The following is a 9,359-nucleotide window of genomic DNA, read 5'->3' as shown; positions in this document are numbered from 1 at the left end:
CCACTCCTCCATCACCTTCTTCAGCATCCGGAAGGCCAGACTAAGCACAAGGAGGGGGGTCGGGTGGAGCAGACAAGGAGGAGGGGAGGGATCATGTCGGATGCCTGTCGGCGTGGCAACAACTGTGGTGTCACCACCTCTCCCCGTGGGAACCACCCGTCAAACGGAAAGGTTGTGCCACATCTGCATAATCATTACCACAGCGACAGAAAGTCATTGCGGGAAACAATCAATGTTGTTTTAAGGGACCCAAAAAAAACAGAAAGAGAGAAAAAAAGAGTTGAAGTGTCTTAAAGAAGATCTAGTGTCTCAGACTGCCGAACGGCAGCGCTGGCAGTTTTACCGGAAGCTCTGAGTCTCTGAGGTTTTTGGAGACAAACAGTTGGAACCTGTTTTTCAGTAAAACACAAAGAGTGAATCAGGGGTGAGGTCTGCCAAATACACTGAAGAAATGCAGCAGTTAGCTACCACTGCTGTGGCTGTACTCTACATTTCTGTTTTGTAGTGGAGTTTTTCTGGTTATGTGTGAAGTTAGAAAACACACAGTTGCTGTCCAACACATTTCTTTCTATAATGAAAAATTTAGGATAAAAGTTTAAAACTGTGTCCAAACTCTGCCCACTATCAGTGGAGCTGTTTCCACAGACAGACTTTACTATGAGCACTCAACTGATTTGAACAACAATTTAAAAGCCTTTAAAACTTTAGTGATGTTTCAGTTTATGCTGCTAATTTTTTTATTAATTAGAAAAAAAATTAAGATTTTTTTTTTTTAATGCAGAGACCAAAGTGAAGCAAAGTCAAATCCCTTGTTTGTGTGCCAAATAAAGATGATTCTGTTTCTAATAAGTTGCTTCTGCAACCATCTGATTATGTGTCTGGTGACTTTTAAAGGTAAGCAACATCTAGCAGTTGTGTGAATATGTGCAATTAAAGTTTGTGCAGGTGCTGTCACCTTTATTTAAGGTGGAATATAAGTGTGAAGTAAGACAAAGAAGAACAAGAAAAGAGAAAGGAGGATGAGAACAAGAACCGATCTGTGACAAGACAGAGGAAATGAAGAGAAAAGACAAAAAGAAGAAGATGAAAGAAGAGCAAAGAAAGAAGTAAAAAGGAGACTAACGGAAAAGGAAAGTGATGAAGAAGCAAAGGAAAGGAGAGGAGGGAAGGAGTGCAAAGGAGGGGAGAGAGGGTCCTCCACTATCAGCAGATAAGAGGCAGAAATGGATGAATTCTATTGGCCGGCGAACCTCTTCCAGTCTCTTATCTGCTCGCCTTCATGAACTCAGGACACATTTCATAGAAATTTGCGAAATCAGGAAAGCTGGGTATCGTGTCATCTATCACAGAGCGACGCTAGCCCATACATCCTCCCAGCTTCACAATAAAAGCCACAATTGACACTCTTTTTTTGGTTTGTTAACAATTATATGCTGCAGTCTCTACAAAGTGGCTTTGGGCTTGTTGTTTTCAAGGTCAAATAAACTTGGCTGAGTTTCAGTTTGAGAAATTTGTTCATAATTCACCCTGGAGCTAGAAAAACACTAATTACATCCTTTTTATTGAAATGTCTGATTATTATTAGTTCTGATCAGGTTTTAAGTGTCAAGTTAAATTATATATGACGGATGGAGTAGGACAAAGAGCAGAGAAATGTTGTCAAAGTCTTGAAGCACTTACCATCAGCTGATCGACATACGCACGACGAGTGTGTGAATACAGAGAGTGCTCAGAGAGAGACAGATATACATGCAAGACTGTTGTCAAGAGAATAAAAAAACATGAGGGAGAAAACAAAGAAAAGAGCAAGAATGCAAAGAGATTCCAGCATTTTCCTATTTTTTCCATCTCCACCTGTACTTGAATAATTGAGAATTTCCATAGACTATATTTAAAAGATGGAAGGAGCTAGGGTACCACCCCCCTCTGATGTGTAGGTTTTACAAGCACACCTTAACCTTGAGGTCAATACCATCCTGTTTTCTCCCACCAGAAGTTACCATATTTTGATGAGAGGCTAATGTTAGTAGGCTTGATTAGGCCGCTACACCCATAGACTACACAGGTGCAAAGCACAGACACATGGCTCGTAATGAGTGTTAAGTAAGAGGCTCCATCAGCCAAAACTAGAGCACAAACTTAATTCTTTTAATTATTGTTATTCTTTGAAAACAGTCGACAATACCACAAACACAGTTGAGAGGTCCAGTTCACTGAAGCTGATTTGCGGTGACACGTAACACCACATATTATGAGACATCAAGCTCACAATAATTAAAGTTTTAAGGAGAATTTACACAGGCCAGTTCAGAGTTTGACAGTTGGTGATTTCTAAAATATCTTTTTCTGCCATATAATAAAGCTGATTTTAAACCCAAAACTCATTGGGACATACAGTATGCCTACTTGATTGAGTAATTTGGATAAAACTTTGGGGAAAAAAAACAGCTGTACTCATCGATCTTCCAGGTCAGTGATGCATTCACATAAACTTGGAATCAGTCCTTTAAAAATACATCAAAGCAGGTTCCAGTTTGTACAAGCCGCCATGTCTCTCTTGCCATCTTGAATACAGGGGCCAAGACAGTGTTTATGTATGTGACCAGAGACCAGCCACATACTACTGTAGTACACCTATAAGTTACTTTTACTTTCAAAATCCCAAACACCTCTTTGGGTATCCTGGTAGCATTTAACATTTGTACATGTATATTTTTATCATCTGTTTGTCCTCCTGCACTCCTGCTCCTTCATTTCTGCCTCTTGATAAACTGGCACCTTGCTTTTTTTTTTGCTTTTTTTTTACTCAACAACACACTGCTGGACCTCAGTTGCAAGGCCACAAGTCCTTACAAAAGATTTATATCGGAAATTTAACTTGAATTTTTGTGATTTTAAGAGACCTTAGGAAGATAAAGTGCGACTGCAACAGTTAGTGAGATTAGTAAATTGTCTCATGGGAATACAGAAATCCATTCAGTGTCTTTAGCTCTTTCTTCTTTAAAATATGCTGCCTCTTAGTTTCAAGACCAGCTGGATGACTCCAAAGTAACCTCGGTAGACTATTCTGAGGTACAACTTAAGCGTTGAGCCTCACAGAGGGTGGCACTTCGAGAGAAAGCACAACTACTTTATTTTGTTTCAACATAATAGATTGTAATCGATTGAACATATCCTTAACCCTTTAAAACCGGTCAGAGTGGGGCTCTGTTTTGCATAACTATTTTTAAATCCCGGTAGCTCTGCAACCACGTGAGCTAGCGCAATAATTTTTTTTGCATATGAAACCGGAGGAGTTGTACTTACATCTTATGCCATCAGCTTGTCCTAGGTCACGCTTTCCTTCCACATATAGCTTTGCAAAAACTGCATAAAAACCACTTGCAGCAACAAAAACATAAAATTCCAGAAACACGCTTTGCCGATCCGGTCAGCTGTTCATAACACTTCCTACATTGGAACAGACGTCAGCGCGAACTTTCGCACGTCTGCCATTACTTGCCCGAAACCGGAAGTGACGTCATTTTCGCGGATATGTAGTTTTTTACCATCAGGGACTCATAAAAAAAACAAAAAACATCAGGGCCTCATGAGCCTAGACTGGTGTTTTTAAAAGTTATCTTTGAGTTTATGACTTTCTGTGTCGTTTCTGGGATGCTTAGGACTCATATTGCACTGCTGGAAATAGTTTATTTTGATGCATATGCTGCTTTTTTGCAAATTTGCATTATAACATTTATTTTCGTTTTTCCTGCAGTGTATAAAAATTGGTGTATTTCAGAAATAAAACTATGAAGACACTCAAAATAAATTTCCTGTGGTGGGAAACTATTTTGTGCAACTTTTTTTGTATTTACAGTTTTGAGAGATAAGCCTCTTAAATTTCTCTAACTAGAAATATATGTTAAAAAAAACAAAAAATGATTTTCAATTTTTTTTGTAGTTTATTGCACTTTTTTGCAATTTATGTAATTACTGTGCACTTAATGCAGACATATTATTAGAATTTGGGCTATAATGGTTGTATTGATGTATAGCAACTTGAAATGCTCCCAAAAATGGCTTTACAACATGTAAAAATATAATATAAGCTCTGGTGGACTTAGTTCTATGGTAGGTCTTAAAGAGTTAAAGAATATGTGAAAAGTAAAAGAGTAAATAATATTTAGTTGACAAATATAAACTTTCCAAGTTGGAAATATCCATATATACAAATCCAACAACCGCTCAATTGCCATTTTCTTTTAATAATTTTTTTTTTTTACTGAAACATAGTTTCTTAGCCCCATGTGGGTCTGGACCCATGTGAATCAAAGAGTTTGTATAAAGTAGGCTATATCTGTGCTTTCAACATCCAAGTGAGGACTGAAATTCTACATTTCTCCCCCATCTAACTGTGAGTGGTTTCTGTGTTACCAGTAAAGTTTGAATTAAGTCCTATATGGTCTCACAGATGTATGTGTGTGTGTGTGTGTGTGTGTGTGTGTGTGTGTGTGTGTGTGTGTGTGTGTGGCAGTTCTGTGCATGACAAACTGGTCCAATTTCAAGCGTGTCGCGGCGCCTGGCTGATATTTGTCTCGCTGGTGTTGTTGTTGTGGCCCTTCCTTCCTTCCACCACCTCCTCCGCTTCTTTTTTAGTTTCCCCTCAGATTTGAATCGGCACGAGGGCCTCGGTCCGTTCCCTCTCTGACAGCGCAGAAATAATTACAGTACAGCCTTCCCCACAAGCTCGCTGTTATATTAGCCCTCTTATCAGGCTGCTGAGGGGGGTAGTTGATCAACTAAGGTCACTGTATCCTGACCACAGCACAACAGCTACACCGCTATTTGGAGATATGATAAATAAAAGGCGGGGGTGAGGCCGCAACAACACTCTTATCTGCTTCTGAGTGCTTTTTGTTCCATTCTCTTCCCTCCTTGCACCTCGTCTGTGTTGTTGTCCCTGGGGGGGCAGCTGGAGTTGGCACAGGAGAGAATATGGAAACCTGCGATGCTGTGACGATTTAGTGCAGCTGATTAGCTGAAAAAATAAATTCCCCTGCACAGTTTTAAAGTTGCACTTGTAGGTTTACATACACGGCCTTTTATTTATTTCCTAACCCTGTTAGATAACATGCGAAGTTAGGAGGGGAGGCCCATTCTTTGTAAATGCAGTTACATTATTCTGAAAACGGGTCGTAGACAGCAGCGCTGGTGTGAGCGGAGATAATAGATGCACCTACATTATCCTGAAGTGGTGGGGAAATTGAGGGGTTAGGAGGGTGAGCACAACAGATGTGCCTACATTATTCTAAGGCCAGATTGATAGCGATGGGGGTCGCGGCGGGGAGTGTGAAAAGAAATACATCTACATTATTCTAGAGTCATGTGAGAGCGAGAGGTTAGCGTGAGCAAGGAAAACAGATGCAGACGCATTATTCTGGAGTCGGGGTGAAATTTCTAGAGGTGGAGGTGAAGCTGGAAAACTGGATGAACCATTACTCTTCAGACAAATTGATAGTGGGAAGGTTAAGCATGCAGGTTTACCTGCATTATTCTCAACCTGAGAGAAGAGCTCAGAGGGAAATCACACAGCAGTGGTTCCACTGGTTTTACTGCAGCCAAACTTGACGTGACACCGCTGAGTGACAACCACAAATCACCACTACATACTGCCTCCAAAATCACATCAATCCATGTTAAAGTGCCCAAGTTTTCATCACACTAGCCTATCCAGTAAAATTGTCATCAAGGTTTAGAGTTTTGCATTATTAAGGGTGTAGCTACATGAAGAAACCACTGAATGCTGAAACAAGTAACTATAGGTAGGTCGCATCTCCACTAATTAAGCTCATTAAGGAATCATCAGGAATGTTTTACTGTGTTTGTTTTTGCCTTTGGGGGCATTTTAATGCAAATACAGTTGTGGTCAAATTACTATACAGCATCTTTACCAACTTTAAAAAAACAACAACAAAAATACTAGTTGGGTACCTAAATTTGAATTGGTTTAGAATTTTTCTTAATACATACAGGCTCAAATATACACATCCATCCATTTAAATCTTTGGATTTTTGTTTAAGCTTCTACAAAGTCTTTCAACTTGACAACGCCAAGAGCTATTTACATCTCATCAGTGATCATTATAGACTACAAGGTAGTTTCTCTTTGCCAGCATAAAAAGGATTTGTTTGACTACACTCACTGAATTCACCAATATTCAGAATGTTAAAACCTAAGAACAGTGAACCAGCTTTTGAGTATGGTGGTGGTAGCTTCATGTTCTTCTGCTAGTGATACTGATACTTTATTTAAATTGTCCAGAAGAACAATGATCCCAACACAAATCAAAACGGGTTTGGAATGGATGAATGTGCGGATTAGAGAAAATCTAAAATAAATTCAGACATACACCTGGTTTATTAAAGATATATGTCGTGTAATCATTCCACCCTGGGGGAAAAAACAGTTAAAAGAAATCATTAAAAGTCCCAAATTACATGTCATGTGTATGGAAACAGACATCTTGCTCTGGGGTCAGCTATAGACAATCCACGTAAGAAGTCTGAGATTAATTTTTGATGGTGACATTTTAAACATCTTTTATTTTGCTCTGATTAGTAGATACACTGTATCAACAAAAGCACTGTGTCTCTTGATTTATAATTTAATCTGAAGTATCTCATCTGTCTCTTAATCTTTCACTTCACATGTTTTCGGTTTCCTTTCTTTCATGAGTGTATAAGGTTGGGCACATAGCCATACAGTCTGCTTTTATAAACATTTGTAAAACAATGGGTCATTTTAAAGAGTTCACTAAATTTGACCATGGGATGCCACAGTTGGAACAAGTCAGTTCATGAAATTTCTTCCTTCTAGATATCCATGATCAAATGTGTTATCAGTAGAGGTGGGAATCACCATACATCCCACGATACGATATTATCACAATACTTAACGCACAATACGATATTATTGCAATTTTTAAAAATATTTTGCGATATTCAGATTCTGTACATAAAGTTAAACTTTATTAATATTCATTTTATCTAATAACAAAGTCTCACACTCAGTCTTTCTCTCATTTCAGTCAGTTTTATTGTTGACAAACTGAACGGTTTATATTACAGTCTAGTCCAACTTAACTGAATGCAACCATCTGGCACAATTATAGCTATTATGAACTATGCAATTTATGAAACCTTCTTCAGCAACTGAAGAATTTGAAAGTAAATTAAAACAAAATATAATTTTACATTAAATAAAAAAGTTTTAAACGTAATTAAAATAAAACATGTCTTAAATTAAAATAAGTAAACTGTCATGTTTATTGCTGCCATAAAAAAAGTTAAACACATTTGGACAGTGTCAGGATTCTTGCTCAGAAAAAGGAGCTGATCACCATGCTCTGAAGTCAGAGCACGTTCCAGTCCACAAAAACTTTTTTGCAACAAAATATCGATTTGTGCTGTCCCTGTATCGATACATTATTAGCAAACAAAATATCACGATACTACACAGTATCGATTTTTTCCCCCACCCCTAGTTATCAGTGAGCATTGGAAGTGTTTGGCAGCCACAGCAAAGGGCAGACCACGCAAAGTTAGCGCTGGGGTTCGTAGTGTCACCGATGCTCAGCTGGCTCAGTAACTGCAGATTTCCAAACTACTTTTGCATTAACATCAGTACAAAGACTGTGCATCAGGAGCTTCATGGCATGGGTTTCCATGGCTGAGCAGGTTCTGTAGGAGTAATGCATAGATGGCCCAGTCCTTTTGTCTATATAGTGCAATTAAATGTAACCAAGCAAGATGCACGGGTGTTACTTCACCGTCCTGTTCAGATGTAATCACTTCTGGCTTCAAGAATGAGGCAGTTCATACTGCAGTAGGCGTCTTTTGCTATCACTCACTCACACACACACACAATCAAAAGGTGATAACACAGCCAACCATGTTATCACAGCTGGTAATTCTTTTTAAAAGATAAACTTATGTCAAACAAAAGCTGAAATGAATGAAAACACCACTTACACTCACTTAGAGTGGGTGTAAATATTTGCTATGGTGTCTCTTAATATAGTCAAGTGTGAATTTGTTTGCCCTCTGCCAAAACCTGAAAGCTGAATATGACAGCTAGTCAATCCTGTCACAGCCACGATGCAAAGTACCGCACAGCCCACTTTCTGATATCACTCTCCCTCTGTGCTCAGTCTGTTCTGTATAAGCAGAGCTGGCGTGAAGCCTCCTGACAGGCTGTGTGAATCGTTTTCAGTCTTGGCATCCTGATTATCACTTCGAGCTTCTGAGGAAAAACAACGGTTTGGATGAAAAAACAGAGCCGGAGGAGAGAAACACATGTAACAGAGGACAGCTGAGGACTGACTGAATGTAGGCAAGGACACGATCCAAAATCACTGGAATCACCTTTTGCTACCACAGTGTTAATGAGCTTCATAAAGATAATGGCAACAATTTAATTTAGCACTTTTTTAGTACTTTAGTTATTTGTGTCTGAGAACGGTGTAAATGTTAATCTAGAAAAAGGCCGCAGTAGACGAACCTCCAGTAATAATTAATGACTCCTGATTAGCACTGACATTGGGTTTTTGTTAAATTAGCCCTTTATTAGACAGGAAACTATTTATGGTAACTTGATTTTCAATATAACAAGTAAAGAAAAAAAAAAGACAGAAAAAAAGTCATATCATCATCCGATAACCTTCCAATTTATTAGTATTTGTGAATGTGTGAAGTTTAACTTTCTAAAAAATAAATAAATCTAGTTTTTACATTGTGACATTTCTTACTTTATGCATTACAACATTTACTCTTTGTTAGTACTCTTTTACTTTAGTCTACTACATTTTTCTTCATGTGATATCGTACCTAAATACCTTACACTCACAACAATCTAGTTAGTATAGCTCACCTGTTAAGTAACTATGCCCACTTACAAGAGGTACGGATATTTTTGTCACAGTATTATAGGATTTAAACACTAGAATAAAAAACACGTTCTTTCATTCAATAAACTATGTTATATGCAATAAAAACTATATTTAATTACATTTAGCAAACATTTGATGAATATTTGGCAAAATATTTATCTGGAAACTTGTTGTGTTTCCAGATGTTGTTCTCTGACAAAACACACTGAGAACCATGTATGTGAAAGAGAATTTGGAGTGAGAAGCAGTGGTCGAGGTATATAACAGGGTATTCAACTAACCTTGATTTAAAGTTACAAAATATGAGACTTACATTTTCATATATTTAATGCACACTAACTGCAGTTTTGATTTACAGTACAGTATTTACAGTATTTGGATGTATAGAATATGAATATGTGTATGTATGTATAGAATATGCTGTGAAAA

The sequence above is a fragment of the Mchenga conophoros genome, linkage group LG12 (assembly GCF_057382185.1).
Source record: "Mchenga conophoros isolate Kocher_MC1m ecotype Shallow Benthic linkage group LG12, M_conophoros_male_GT1.1, whole genome shotgun sequence".
Lineage (NCBI taxonomy): Eukaryota > Metazoa > Chordata > Actinopteri > Cichliformes > Cichlidae > Mchenga > Mchenga conophoros.
The sequence above is the reverse complement of the archived record's forward strand: the minus strand, read 5'-3'. Positions refer to the sequence as shown.